A 15,864-nucleotide genomic window follows, 5' to 3' on the forward strand; every position below is an offset into this window, starting at 1 on the left:
GTATTTGAGTGGCCAATTCAATTATGTGATCTACTTCTCTGGTTCTTGTTTGGTGAAGGCAGTTTTGAGTGTGTTAAGCGGTGAATCATGGACTTTCTCCTCAGAGCATGTTCTGCGGTGTCTGAGTGCCTGGCTGTAGATAACATATTTCTTGGTGTGTTTGGGGTGGTTACTGGATCTTTGAAGGTAGGTGTGTTGATCTGTGGGATTCTTGTATATAGTTGTCCGTAGGGTTTCATTTTAAAGCTGATCGTGGTGTCCCGGAAGTTGATGCTAGTGTGGGAGTTTTCCAGAGAGAGTTTAATGGATGGGTGGTGGTTGCTGAAGTTGTGGATGAATACTTTTCACACAGAGTGATCACTTTATCTGATCTATAAGTCCTCATAACCTGCACAACACTTTCAAAAGACAAGCCTGGGAGCTTAAATTCATAACTTTGCTAGACACTAAAAATCATGGACTGAATAGAGACACTGGATTTATGGTTTATTACAATAATCTAAATCCCACTAACAAACCCCCTGTTACCTGTCCTCTTCCCTTCCTTTCCCCCTTATGACTAGAGGGGTGTTAATGGGCCACTTCACCTTGAATGGTCCCTTGAAATATGAGTTAACTATTATGTTAAAAAATCTGTTCCACCTTGTATATAGCTTTGTGACACTTTGAGTATGTTTCCCAGACTGGAAGCAGAGCTCTGAGTAAGCTCCAAAGCTTGTCTCTCTCACCAACAGAAGTTGGTCCAATAAAAGATATTACCTCACCAACCTTGTTTCAAATAAAAATGTGTTAGTTTTCAGGTAGAGCAGTGTCACACTAAAATTGTCCTAGTTTACTATACCTTTGGAGAACAGTAGGAAATGCTTATTACACTGTATCTGTCAACCTTCCAGGGCCCCTAGGGTAGAAGGAAAAATTATAAAGATATTTTAAAATGCTTCAAATCCCTGTGACTATCTCCTGTATTTAATAAGCAAAAACACCTTCTGTGCATCCAATATAAGTTGTTGTTCTTATGAAGATTTATACCATATTACACTCATTGACATTCAGTGTACAATGATCCCCTTGGGTACTCAGTTGTCAGAATAATATTCTTTGACTGTCTGATCAACTTATATTTTATGTCAACAACACAGCACTTAATAATACATGGTTGCAGTGTAAAATAACACATTTATCACAATGCAGGTTTCTATGTGGTTATGGAGACAATGCCAGAGCGTAAGCAGGTATTGCTAATATACTTTGTATATAAGACTGTGTCAGTATTTTATGGTAGTATGAGAAGTAATAGAGCATATAAGCAAATAATTAATTAGTTGGTTGGTTATGACTGTTGGATAGGTTTTGTTTTGACATTTTCCTGAAACACACGCAACACTGGAGAAAGTATAATGAAACGGGCAGATTTCTTTATGTATGGATAACTTGTCCAAAAATTAAGACAATTGGAAAGAGGCTGTAGACTCCATTAAGGAGATGATGGGTTGCCAAATAACCCACATGTTTTGTTGAATTTTCCTGAAAATTCTGTTTTGTATAAATGCTACAAAGATCTGACTACCCGTTTGTTAGTTGCAGCAAGAATCACAATTGGATAATGGCAGATGAGACATGACTTCCCTAAACTGACTGGTTTCAAAAAGTATGGGAAATATTAGTACAAGAAAAGTTGAACCATACATTCAGAGTTCTACAGAGAAGAAGGAAAAAAGATACTTACTGGAAACCTTGTGGAATTTCCTTGAATTCACTGGGAAAGAGTCACCTCCACCATGAAACCTGAAAGAGTGAGGACTGTCTTTGAATATTGAGGATGGGAGAAGTTGTTAAACCTGCTACCTTACTAATTGGCCACCATTCTAGCATTACCAACTTCTGAAGCCCAGTTTATGTACCAGAATTTGTGTGTACACCAGACCTATTCTTTATGGAATTGTAAAGCTAGTGTTGCAAACATATTTCAATAACAATTTACTGGATCTGCTAATAAATAAAATAAAAAAAAGACAATTCATCTTTATAAACTAACAGACACAAGGTTATTGAAATATAATATAGTTGCCTATACAAAACATATTGCTCAACTGCAGACCCAAGAATAAGTCCACAGTTTAGCACAAACTGAGTGCTTTTTGAGGGGGGAAAAACCTGCCTGTTTCACAGGAATTTGCTTGCACAATGCATATTTGGAGTCTGCCTTTCTTACATTAGTGACATCATTACAAGAGCTATATATTTTGCCTTCAAACCATTGCTCACACAAATTCCAGATTATATTGCCACAGAAAAAGAATGTCAGTAAACTACCTCACAGAAACGGGAAAGAGGAACAATATACAAGGCAAGTCACAGCAGAGAACACAGAGAACTTTTATACCTATCAGGCAGAGTCTCAACTGGTGTAAATAAGTGCAGGTCTATGAAGCTATGCTGATTTGCACCAGCTGAGAAGGTGGCCCATAGAGTCTATTCTGTTGAAACTGAAATCTTAGAAGAATATTCTGAGAGCCAGAGTCAGAGCCTGTAAATCAAACAGTGATTCAGTGACATAGATTAATGACATACCTGCCACAGAATCCAGCAACGGATGTGATCTTTTTTTATTGGCAATACAAAGAAATGTGAACTGGAAATCTACCATTAGAATAATCTGATATCAAGTGAACATCTTTGGAACTAGTGTCTAGCAGTGACTCATTACAGTGAACTGTAAGGATGATGAAATGTTGTGATGCAATTTAAATTAATTTTTTATCATTATTACATACTGTCAGCAAGAGAGCAGAGGTACATACACAAACAAGATCTGAGCTTAGAGGCAAATATCATAATGAATACTTCCTAGAAGAATACATGTCATTCTCCTGTAACGATACTTATCCAAATATACTTTTGTTTAGTTGCAACTTGGTTTATTTACATTTGGATCATTTAGAAAGATATCCAAAACAACTATAATTTGGCATCTAAAATCCTACTACAATTTTGCATATAAAAAGAGGATGGGTCCAGACTGGTGTGGGGCCCTCTTAGGTGCGGGGCCTGATTCCAGGGAATCGGGGGAATTGGCCTAAAGCCAGCCCTTGGTCCAGTTAAAATGCTTTCCATGCACTGTTCTAAAATTTCCAACATTTATCTTGGAATATACTGCAGACAGAAATGTCTGCATGCTGAAAATGTGTTGCATATGAAAATGAGCCCTTGTTTAACCAGAACACTAAATTGAGGCACATCAGTGTGGGTGTCACGTATAGTCCTGGGAAGATTTAAATATGTAGCAGTTACTACCAGGGCTGCCCAGATGGGGGGCAAGTGGGGCAATTTGCCCTGGACCCTGCAGGGCCCCCATGAGAATGTCGGAGGCTCCCCCCCAGCTCCCACCCATCCCCCGGCGCCTCAGCATGCCACGTCCAGGAGTGGCCTTAGACAGAGCTAAAGCAGCCTGGCTCCAGCGGGGCCTGAGCTCCTCCTGCTCAGAGCCGCGTGGTAAGGGCGTGGGGCCTGAGCTCCTGCCACTCGGAGCCACGTGGTAAGGGGGCGGGGCAGCAAGCTGTGAGCTGCGGCTGAGCAGCGGGAGCTCAGGTCCCATGGAGCCACGCTGCTGCAGCGCTGTCCACGGCCGCTCCTGGACACAGCACGCTGAGGCTCTGGGAGAGGGGGGAGGCAGGGGTAAGCAGCATGGTAGAGGAGCCAGGGGGGTTGGATAAGGGGAAGGGAGTCCCGGGGACAGTCAGGGGACAGGGAGGGGGCAGAAGTTTGGGGGGGCGGTCAGGGGACAGGGAACGGGGGGTTGGATCGTGGGTGTTCCGGGGGTCTGTCAGGAATCGGCGGGAGGGTGGATAGGGGTCGGGGCAGTCAGGGGACAGGGAGCAGGGGGGGTTGCTGGGGGGTGGGGTCCCGGGGTGGTGGTTGGGGGGGTCTCAGGGGGCAGTCAGGGGACAAGGAGCAGGATGGGTTGGGGATTCTGAGGTGGGGAAGTTGGGGGGCAGGAAGTGGGTGGGGGTCAGATAGGGGGCAGGGCCAGGCTGTTTGGGGAGGCACAGCCTTCCCTACCCTAAAGCTCATTCAGAAGTTTGAGGCTTGCAGACAGCTATTTAACACAAAGAGCCAAGCTGTTATATTTTCCCTTAGGGCTACCATTCCTTTCACTTCTCAAATGACAAATTATAGTCTACATTTAATTTCAGTGCCATAGGGAGATTCATGTCAGGGAGGGTAGCTTTGTTAAAATTAGCCACTTTAGATTAACAGTGATAGAGCCAAGAGAGCCATGGGGGAGGGATCACATGAGAAGAGCAATATCCTACACCACCTACCTCCTTCCCAACCCTACCATGGGAGACCCCCTTCCTCTGCATTCCCTGAGGCTCCAGAGGGGTTAATTTAGTGGTTCTCAAACTTTTGTACTGGTGACCCCTTTCACATAGCAAACCTCTGAGTGCGACCCCTCCTTAAAAATTAAAACCACTTTTTTATATATTTAACACAATTATAAATGCTGGAGGCAAAGCAGTGTTTGAGGTGGAGGCTGACAGCTCGTGACCCCCAGTAATAACCTCGTGACCCTATGAGGGGTCCCGACCCCCAGTTTGAGAACCCCTGGGTTAATTTAATTTTAGCACCCTTTTTCCATTCACATGCATGTGCTATTTTGATCATTTCAGTTTTCACAACATAGGTTCATTCCAGATTCTGGAACAAGCTCAAATGCTTAGTTCGTGGCATATGTACATAAGATATACTAAAGACAAACCCACAGTAACCATCTCCAGTTTGTGAGGGACCCCATGGAGCTAGTTTCTAGGAAACAGATACATTCATGGAGATTAAGTCCATTAACGGCTATTAGCCAAGATGGGTAAGGAATGGTGTCCCTAGCCTCTGTTTGTCAGAGGGTGGAGACGGATGGCAGGAGAGCGATCACTTGATCATTACCTGTTAGGTTCACTCCCTCTGGGGCACTTGGCATTGGCCACTGTCGGTAGACAGGATACTGGGCTGGGTGGACCTTTGGTCTGACCCAGTATGGCCATTCTTATGTTCTAACCTAAATTAACCCAAAGTTATGGAGACAGATATGAGTTAAGGAAGCTAGCAAAGTATCAGAAACCTGGAAAAATCTCTGACTGAATGGGCTCAGGTATTTGGTCACAAGCTGAGGTGGTTCAAAAGTTTTGGATTTTTTTTTAAGCAGAATTTTTTTATTGTTTCTTTAAACAATCAAACATAGCAAGCAGCAAATATTTGGCTACACACTTCCGAAACCCCAAACCATGTTCAGGTTTTGGCAAACTAATTTCAGCTTTTCAATTGAAAAAAAACACAACACATTTTGAAGGAAAGCAAACATTGTCTGTGATTTTTTCTGCTTTTTAAAAACCCCTAGTTTTGATGGAAAATATTTGTCCAACCCTTTTAATGAGATTTAGTGCCTTTTAGTACTAGTTGATGCTGAGAACCAGTGGTACCTTGTAAAGGTGACTTGAAAAGAAGTTTTCTAAAAACTGGGTTTGTGCCGAGATGCAGAAGGTTTTTAAATGTTTATTTTTTCCAGGGCTGCCCGGGGTGTGTGTGTGGCAAGTGGGGCAATTTGCCCTGGGCCCTGCAGGGCCCCCCATGAGAATATAGAATTCTATAGTATTACAACTTTTTTTTTATGGAAGGGGCCCCTGAAATTGTTTTGCCCCAGGCTCCCTGAATCCTCTGGGTGGCCCTGGTTACTACAAAATATCACCTGGAACTGTTGCTCTCTTTCAGGTGGTTCCAGCTCAGTTCTTGTGGCAAAATGGAGATGACTGTACTTTACAGTTAATAGGTGTAATTATATGGGCCTGAACTAAGTCTGGGATTGTTTGGATTCAGCTCCAAACTTTGTGGTTGATTTTATATGTAAAGTCTTTAAAACAATGTATAGTATGACCTAAAGTAGACCTGTTTAATAACTGACAATAGACGAATAAGTGGGATTTGAAAAACTGAATGATGTTAAAAATAATTCCTCAGTAAAACCAAAATACTATATATTATAGACTTCAACCAAGCAAATATTTTATTACATTCATTCATTAAAATAAAGACCAAAAAAGTCATCTTTCTTGTAAACATGCTGTATATTATTCAGGTAACGTGCTTTTATAATCACTCCTTCTGTCTTTTCTACTTTTAAAAATGCACAGGTATGATTTATGCTTTTGAGGGCTGCATACTAGAAGTTGACATTTTCCAACTGAGGTGTGGCCTAGTTCCAGCTCCATGCTTCATTACATCGCACTCCCTTTGGGAGGATTAAGAGAGTAAAAATAGCCAGGTTGTTCAAAATGTAAAAAGGCATAAATGAATTCTCACCAGATGTCCGGTTCAATTGTCATTTTCATAACATTATGGTTGATAAACATTTGCTCACTGCAAATCACTAGAAAGTAATACATGCTAGGTAAACTTTGTATCCTGAGGAATTTTCTAATTCTACTTACATCCTTGTCTCAGATGTTGGGGTTTTACAGTAATTTAAAACAAACTGTGGTGTGATACACGTCTTGTTTAAAATTGTGTGGTGGAACCATTCTCAGCCAGATTTAGGCGTATAGTTCAGGAAATGTGCCAGGTACAAGTGTATGCTTGAAGGAAGAAATGTGACTATGAGAACATGCAAACATTTTAAAGGATCAGGGAATACATCTACTTCAGGGGAAATTCTGCACCACTGTACATGCACAGAATTTGTGGCTCCCTGCAGATTTTTTTTCTCTGCAGAATATACATTCTGCCAGAGAGGCATTGCAGTTATGCCTTTTGCCCACCAAGGGCTGCTGTGGCACCAGAACAGAGGGCAGCCAGCTCACCGTAGCAGCCAGCAGTCAACAGGGAGAGAGCAGAAGCTGCTTTTCTCATAGTGACATGCCTGTGGAGCCAGTTGAGGGGGAACGGGATATAGGGGGAATGGACAGAGTGGGGCACATGGGTGTGCTGGGGGGGTTACACAGACTGGGGTCTAGAAGGGCAAGTTGGGGGCATAGACTGGGGTAGGGGCTGAATGGGAGTGGGGTGCAGGGCCACATGGGGTTGGGGAACTGGGGGGTGTGGCTGAGGGGGGTGCAGGGCCACATGGGAACAGGGGCAGATGTGCCTGACTGAATGGGAAAAGCTAGGAGTCAGCTAGGGTCTGCATGGGGGAGACTCCCTAACTCCCTAGCAATCCCTCCCCGCCAAAAATCCTGTTCCATACTTCTCCCACCTACACCCAAGAACCCTCCAAGGTTCACTCCCAGGCTCCTTCCCAGCAATTACTTTCCTCTCCCTCAGTGCCTCTGTTACCTCTGACTCCCCCAAGCCTTTGCACTTCTTCTGAGGGGTGCAGGAAATACTGTTCTGTATTGTAGTTTAAATGAATTATTACTTAGAGTTCTGTATTAATATGCCTAGTAAGGAATCTATTTGACAAAAACATTTCCTGAATCTTTTTTGTTGTTTGTATCATTACAAACATAGTTGCTTACAGGTATTGTATCATTACAAACATAGTTGTCTTGCATCCGAAGAAGTGGGTATTCACCCACGAAAGCTCATGCTGCAAAACGTCTGTTAGTCTATAAGGTGCCACAGGATTCTTTGCTGCTTCTACAGGTATTTTGAAATAAATCACCAAAATACTTGAAACTGGTGTGATTATATTGTGTAATTTTGACAAATAAAATGTGCAGAATTTTGCAGAATTTTAAAATATTGTGCACAGAATTTTTAATTTTTTGGTGCAGTTTCCCCCCAGGAGTAAACAGCTAAATGAGCAAGCTGCATTCTTCTCCTCTCAAAACTGTCCAGCTATTTTGGAAAATGTGGGTTTAAAATGTAAACCTGGCCCAGGTGCAGCTGATCACCCCAGGTTCAACTGAATGACAGTATAATATAAGTCATGAAGCACTTGAGCCTTTCCCTGCCCTTCTTTGTTAGGGTCAAACATATTATATCACCAACCTGCAGTGACAAGCTGTTCTTGAAAAGTTTATCCTACGTGTGTGGAGTAGGAGAGGGATAAGTGAGGGAAGCATGCTGCAGTCGTCACGGAGATAGAGCCACGGGAATGAGCCAGCTGATGGCAGTAATTGCAAATCTGGGCCACTGGGACCACTTTTGTATCTTTCCCTGCTCTACAATCTGAGGCTGCATCTACACTTGGAACTAGGGTGTGATTCCCGGTTTGGTAGATGTACCCATGCTAGCTGTCATTGAACTGGTGTGTTAAAAATAGCACAGGCAGCTGAGAGCAGCAGCTGAGTACATACCCACGGGGTCCAGTTGGGTGTGTATTCGGGTAGTTAGGCCCTGCCACTGCTGCCAGTTCTACTGCAGTTACATTACTGTTTTTCAGTAATAGCACTGTTTTTAGTGCTAGTTCAATGACAGAGAATGCAAGTACGATGGTTCTTGGAGCACCCAGGACTGAGTCATTTTATTATTCCCTGCCTGCAGCATGAGGAATTCTTACCTGTACTTAGCTGGGTGTCATCTCCCTAATACCACCAGCTGTTCAGCCACTGAAGCACTCTCCTGCTGTGCCAACCCTCTCTTTGCATTGCAGGTTAACGATAGGTACACCCCAGTCCCTGAGTCCTTTAAAAGCAAGCTCCTGTGATAGTCAGCCCCTGACACTGGATACTCACAGAAATCGCAGATCTTCTGTCCCCAGAGGAGCAGCATATTCCAATTTACCATTTTACCTTAACCCCCCCACCCCGCTCCTGTATTGCACACAGCACTTGTAATAAAACAAAAGAAGGTTTATTGAAGAAAGGACAAAGATTCTACTAAAAACAAGAGAGAGTGACCGAAACAAATTATTACAATGCAAAACAAAATATTTAAACCTGAACCTGGGTCTTACTAATAGTTACCTTTTCTATCTAGTAAAGTAGGTTTCCCCCCAAAAATTCAATCTGTTGCAGAGCTGGCTAGCTTCATGGGAAACAGGATCCAATTTTTCATGAGAACATCCCTGCTCTCCTGAGATGTCTCCTGAATAAAACAATGCAGAAGGTCTTCCCCCATCCCACCTGTATGCTGAATAAGTCTTTTGTTTTTATTCACAGACAGAGTGATTCTCTGTCTGTTGCGATGTTTCTTTTTAACCTCCAAGTGGGTTTTGACTGCTGTTGTCTCTGATGGCTTTCCATTGATAGTCTTGGGATGGAGCAAGGCTAGACAACTGAGCTTTGCATTACATCACCGGCTAAAAAGGGAGAGGTGACAAGTCCCTTCTGAGACATATTGTCCCTCTGGTGACTAACTTTAATTCCAAGACCATAAAGATTTCAACACAGTTTCATATTTCCTTCATAGTTACATTATTCTTTAAATATTTCCCATACATACATCTCACAATCATTAAGAAGCTGGAAAAGTTACAAGCTGTCCGTAGATACCTTACATATCACTCTTTGTGGATAAATATTCTATGAGACACGTGTTTGGTGTAGGAGTTTGTCCTGCCTGAGGAGTGAGTTGTTTGCAAAGAAGAGAGGACCAATTGCCAAAGACCCTGTGTGTCACAGCAAGTATGTTTACTTGAGGTGAAAATCACTCCCCTAGTTCCAAGTGTCAATACACCTTTAGTGTACGCAGATATAGAAGTCAGTGGCTATCTGGCCAGTCAGCACCAACCTTTGCACATCTCTCTTCTCTATTCTTTTCTTCCTTGTACGTGGACATAGACAACTGGAGGTTTGGGAGGCCTTTAGCCCCTCAAAATTTAGGAATTGCATCAATAAATAAAGAAAACACTGAGTTTGGAACAGAAGTCAGCCTCCCTCCCAATAAAAAAGTATCCTGTGCCCCCCCAGTAGTTAACTGGTTCCCTCCCAATCTAGATCTTCACAGGAGAAATCATAGGGAACCCATTCCTTTACTGATAGACATCCCAGCCTTTCCCCTATGAGGACCCTACCTATATTAGCTCTGCTTTCCATATTATCATGTCTTGCCTATAACCAGAAAGAGTTTATTTACAAGGGCTATAAACACAAAATACAATCTACAAATAAATGACTTTAGTAATCGAATTTTAACATATGGATACTTCCCTTATTTAAGAAATGTTCGGCAGCACACAGAGATCCAACGTGTGTTTTTATCTTACTTCCAAAGCATCTGTTTTTGGCTTTTACTTCATAACTTTCAAACCTGCCAACATGTGGCAGAAGCAACTGAAATGTGCAGCAAATAACTGAAATGTGAAACACCTGTGTTTTGTTGCATGTGATACCATATTTAATAAATTATATATTTTAACTACACATTTCTATATGGATATTTTCTCATTGGGTGTATTAAATAAACCAATTGTTTAAAACAAATCCCAGAAAAAACAGAAATTCAATCATGTGAAACAGTAAGGGTCCTCTGCATAGACTGGTTTTGTACATTGGACCATTATCTTTTCTGTAGACCAGAGATTCTCAACCTTTTTCTTTCTGAGGCCCTCCCAACATGCTATAAAATCTCTGTGGCCCACCTGTGCCACAATAACTGGTTTTCTGTGTATAAAAACCAGGGCTGGTGTTAGGGGGCATCAAGCAGGGAAACTGCCTGGAGCTCCATGCCACAGGGCCCCCCATTAAGCTACATTGCTCAGGCTTCGGCTTCAGCCCCGCGTGGTAGGGTTCAGAGCCCCAAGCTTCAGATCCATATGGCAGGGTTTCTAGTGCCCTGGGGTCTAGAGAGTCTAATACTAATGCTGGCCCTTCTTGGCGGACCCCCTGAAACCTGCTCGAGGCCCCCCAAGGGGTCCCAGACCCCTGGTTGAGAACCACTGCTGTAGACCAGCTACTAGAGGGGATGAGACACATTTTGACGCTATTATTTGCTAGACAGAATAGAACATTACAGCTGAGGATTCCCGCCCTTGGCAGGGGAGTGTTGTCTTGTGGTCAGAGCAGTTATTTCGGACAGAATTGCTAAAAATATAGATTCAAAACATTCATTCTGAAAGGCTACGTGGCTGAGTGGAGTAAGCTTGGCTCTCTCATATACAGACCTGGGTTCCTTTACCAGATGTCACCTTGTACAACCTTTCAGTGAACATATTCCTAAAATAGGGGGAATGATATTAACTTCTCTCCCAGTATGAAGCAATACTGAATAATATGAGCTCTGAAGTGCATTGAATCATAAAGTACGGTCAGTAGTAGAGGTGAATTTTAGAATCCATGGCCTTCTGCCCGCCAGCTCAGGGAACTTTTTCCTAAAACAAAGGGAGTTTGCCTAAGTTTATTGTCCTGTATGACTATGATTAACTTTTGTCCATTGATACAGTAACTCTGAGACATCCCCTCTCTGGTATCATTCTCACAAAGTCAAAATAGTATAAAGATGTCCTGCAACAGCTGAAATGTTTGAGACAAAGACTAGTGAGCTAACAGTGATCACTGCATTCCAAGTCTTATTGGTTGTTATATGCAGCATTTTTGTGAACCTGGCATTTGGCTGCAGTGGAGAAAGTGTATTTTTATATAATAACATAGGGTAGAATATGTTTTTGAAATTCTTTTTGATTCTATGAAATCTTTATGTTTTAGTATATGTAAGAAGAGTGAAAGGACATTAGGAATTTTTAATTAAAAAGGTGATCTAGGATTTTTGGAGTATTTTTTTTTAAGTAGCAATACAGCTTACCCTTACAATCTGCCATGCCTTGATCCTAATGCAGGAACAACCCTACCTGATGGCTCTCAAAAGCTGCTACAATAGCTACCAATTATTACAATGGCAGTATGTTACTGCAGCAATATGACAAATGATTTATACAAATTTTACATACAAATGCCATACAATATTATAGCTGGGGCTGGTATCACCATCTATCATTAAGGATGCCTGACATTTCCTATTCTAAGACCCTTTTTCAGTTGCTTATAACTTTGCCAAATGTTAACCATGTAGGCTGAAATTTTCTATGTTGGCTGTTTGCCTCAAGCTTAGTTCTTTTTGAAAATTTCTGATGAAATGGTTTATCCATTTCCAAGAACAGATCTGGGGAAAAACACATTGTTTTGCCCATGTGAAAAAATTCTAGCAAGTTTTTCTTTGAAAAGTTCTAGTGCCCTCATGCTTTGGAACAAAGACCTGAAATTTGGCAAGGGGGTGGCCTTTGTCTCAGTGATGTGCCTTTGCCATCCCCATGAAAATCTGCCCAGATTTTCCCAAGTTATACACCTTTGAAAAGTCACAGTTTGCAGATCCTCAGTAGGGATTTATTGGACTTCAGCAGCTAAATTCTGCAAAGATTGTGTCCTCACTGCTCATGCTCGACCCCCTCACAGCTCCTAGCTTCTCAGAGTCATCAGGCTCCTGGCTTAGGATCAAGGCTGATGGGGAGAATGGTCAGAAGAGTATCAGACATTCACCTCCAGAGCCTGGAATGGGACTCTAGATTTCTGAGTCTCACTATTCCTCTGCTGTCAGCAAATATCTGTAAACCATACTGAAAAAGTCTCTCTCCCATCCCACTCTAGTGCTGATCCATGCAGAGGATGACAACATACTACTGCTATCAGTTACTCCATTAGCTCAAGTGGCAAAGGTGAGTGTAGTGGATCTAAAGCAGGGGTTCTCAAACTGCATTGCACGGCGACCCCCTTCTGACAACAAAAATTACTACATGACCCCTGGAGGGGGGACCAAAGCCTGAGCCTGCCTAAGCCCCGCTGCCCCGGGCTGGAGGGGGGCAAAAGTCAAAGTCCAAGGGCTTCAACCCTGTGTGTGTGTGGAGGGGGGGCTGTAAGCTGAACCCAGGGCTCAGGCTGGGGCTCGGGCTTCGGCCCTGGGCCCCAGCAAGTCTAATGCCAGCCCTGGCAACCCCATTAAATGGGGGTCGTGACCCACTTTGGGGTTCTGATCCACAGTTTGAGAACCACTGATCTAAAGGTTCTAAACCTGCTGGTGATCCATGAGGGTGTCAACATGATGAGACATAGTGGAATTTTGGGGGGTTTTTAAGTTTGCTTTTTTAAAAAATCCTGTGCACTAATAAGGCAGGGTCCTGCTGAAAAAACAGTGTCTGATTATGTAATTAAAGACTGTATTATAATGCACAAAGGAGCTGAATTATGGTTGCACAGGGAATCTTAATTCTGTCATATTTGAGTTGGCAACCTTAAGAATGTTCTTTTAATGTAGTTTTTGTGTGTAATTTAACATAGGCTGGGTTACCCACACTGATCTAGTTGTGATGACATGATGGATAACGTAGTTGAGATTTGTAGATGAGAAGTATCATTGCTTTAAGCTGTATGATAATACAATAATACTGCATAGATTTAACATCAATGCTGGCCACTGCACTTGGCAGTAGGAAATAAAATAGTGCTGACACATAATGATTCATAACTATAAACATACAGACAGCATGATTATTAGCAAGTAACCTCAGGAAGAGAACTGATGAGAATTTGAGCTCTAGAAAGATAGATTTCTATGAAAGTGAACTAAAGAAGATGTCAACCAATGTCAACTAACAAAGGGAACTGAAATATGTATCAAATTGGATGTTAAGACACATGGCTGGTGAGTCAAAGGTAGCTGGAAACCTAGGGAAGTTAACCAGATGAGTTTGCCAGTAGAGGAAGGCAGGGAGGCAGTTTTCTCTTCTACTTGCAGTAGTTTGCAAGGAAGAACACACCATATGTACAGGGAGACTTTAGCAAAACAGTAGAGTGCCTGAAACCACTATGACTTATTGTTAAAGACAGCCTAGTCAGCAAGCTGTTAAAAGCAAGTCTCAGCTTGACTGAGGCAGGTGGGGAGGGAGGTTTAGGGTGCCACCAAAAGGGCAGCTTGACTCCGCGTCCTTCCTGATAAGAATTGGGTTGAAGTTGCTGATACATGCATTTTAAAAGAGTAGGATATGCCCCAGGAATGTCTATTGAGGTCTCAAGGCTGCAAGTTCTGGAAAAACCCACACCTGGTTAATCAATAATTAGAAGGAACTTCTTGCTTGAAACTGCTTACTTAACAAGGTTTCTTTAAGGGACATGTCATTCTATTACTAAAGTATAAATAAGGGGACTCGTTTGGGGACTCTTTGGGGACTGGTCTCTCCCTCTGGATGCATCTTCTGTTCCCCACCAGCAGACAGGCTGCCGCTGTATCACTCGAAAGCCACACTCAGCTTTGGTAATTATCAAGGGTTGGGGGTGTTTTACTAACTTGTTGCGGACGTGTGTAAGTGCTTGAGACTAGTAAAGTTTAGTTTTAAGTGAAAGCACTCTTATGTTGTCCTGTTTGTGCCAGCCATCTATCGGTCGGACGGCCATGTCTCCCCTGATTTATTTCCTGACACCTCCTTGCACAGAGTAAAGTTACCAAGAGCTTTGGGTTGAAAGAACCCCGGGTAACACATAAGGGAAAACAACACACTGCCAACATCACTGTTAGCCCTTCATCTGCTCAGAGTGTGAGAGGTGTCTCAGGAAGCAGGTAGAAGAGCTGCAGGAAAAGGTGGCTCATCTGTATAGAATCCAGGAGCACAAGGACTTCATCGACAGGATGCACATGGAGACATTTGGGATGTAGGGTGACAGCCATGTAGAGGAGACTTCAGTGGCAACAGAGGGGGAAGGAGAACTGGCTGCTCTGGAGACTGGAGACTGGTTACTTGCTACTGGGAAAGCAGACAGCATTCCCCACTCCCTTGTCCATCATGGTCAAGAACCAGTATGCTGTACTGGCAACAGGGGGACAGGAACAGATTCCAATAGTTGGGTAAGAGGAGCAACTTGCCCCCAAAGTTGGGAGGCTCATGGCCAGCATATCCAAGACAGGGAGATAAATGGGGGTGGAGGTTGGGGACATCCTTCTGAGAGGGATAGAGTCATCCATGTGCCCATGTGACCTGACATCCCAGCAGGTGTGCTGCTTGCCTAGAGCCCACATCTAAGACATTAAGGAAAGTTTGCCAAGGTTCATCCATCCCTCTGACCCCTATCCCATGCTGCTCTTCCATGTGGGCACTAATGACACTGCCAGATATGACAGAACAGATCAGTAGTTATAACATAGCTCTGGGAACAGGAGAGAGGGAGTTGTGGGTTGTGTTCTCACCCATGCATCTAGTTGAGAATAAAGGTCCAGATAGGGACAGACACATCTTGGAGATGAATGCAAGGATGTGCAGATGGTGTCAATGGGAGGACTTTAGCTCCCTCAATCATGAGAAGCTGTTCAGTGAAGATAGACTGCTGGGAAGAGATGGGATCCATCTGGCGAAGGGGAAGAGTGTCTTGGGACACTAATTTGCCAACCTAGAGAGGAGGGCTTTAATGTAGCTTCAAAGGGGGCAGATGACAAAAGCCAGGTAAGTATATAAAAAAGGTGACCTTTACAGAGGGGTGGACATTGAGGGGGATTTAAAATTACAATAGGGTCATAGTAGCAACAAGGGGAAAAACAATAACGGGATGTGTTCAACATCTTAGATGTCTATACACAAATGCAAAGAGTATGGGAAAGAAACAGAAATAACTGCAAATATTAGTAGATAGGCAAAATTATTATACAATTCGCATCACAAAGACTTGGTGGGATAAATCTCATGACTGGAATATTGGTTTCGAGGGGTATAACTTGTTCAGGAAGGGTAGATGGGGGAAAAGGGAGGTGTTGCACTGTTCATCAAGAATGTATACACTTATTCTGAGGTTCAGACCAACTGAAAGTCTCTGGGTGGAGATAAAAGGGGAAAAGGTGACAACATGGTAGGGGTCTACTATTAACCACCAAATCAGGAAGAGGTGGTGGACAAGGCATTTCTATAAACAGAAATATCCAAAACTCTTTAATGGTGGACTTTAACTACTCAAATATCTTTTG

The 15,864-nt window shown here is 42.9% G+C and overlaps 1 long non-coding RNA gene across 1 annotated transcript in view; it reads right to left on the reverse strand.

Moving 5' to 3' along the window:
- Window positions 1–835: 835 nt before the first annotated feature.
- Window positions 836–15,864, reverse strand: part of LOC123376992 — a 66,509-nt gene continuing 51,480 nt past the window's right edge. The window contains exons 2-3 of the long non-coding RNA XR_006582025.1: window positions 1,727–1,785; window positions 836–898 (exon numbers count right to left, since the gene is read on the reverse strand). This is a non-coding gene — a long non-coding RNA (uncharacterized LOC123376992). The remainder of the gene's footprint in view (window positions 899–1,726; window positions 1,786–15,864) is intronic.

Source organism: Mauremys mutica, chromosome 9 (assembly GCF_020497125.1).
Source record: "Mauremys mutica isolate MM-2020 ecotype Southern chromosome 9, ASM2049712v1, whole genome shotgun sequence".
In the NCBI taxonomy this organism is placed as follows: Eukaryota; Metazoa; Chordata; order Testudines; family Geoemydidae; genus Mauremys; species Mauremys mutica.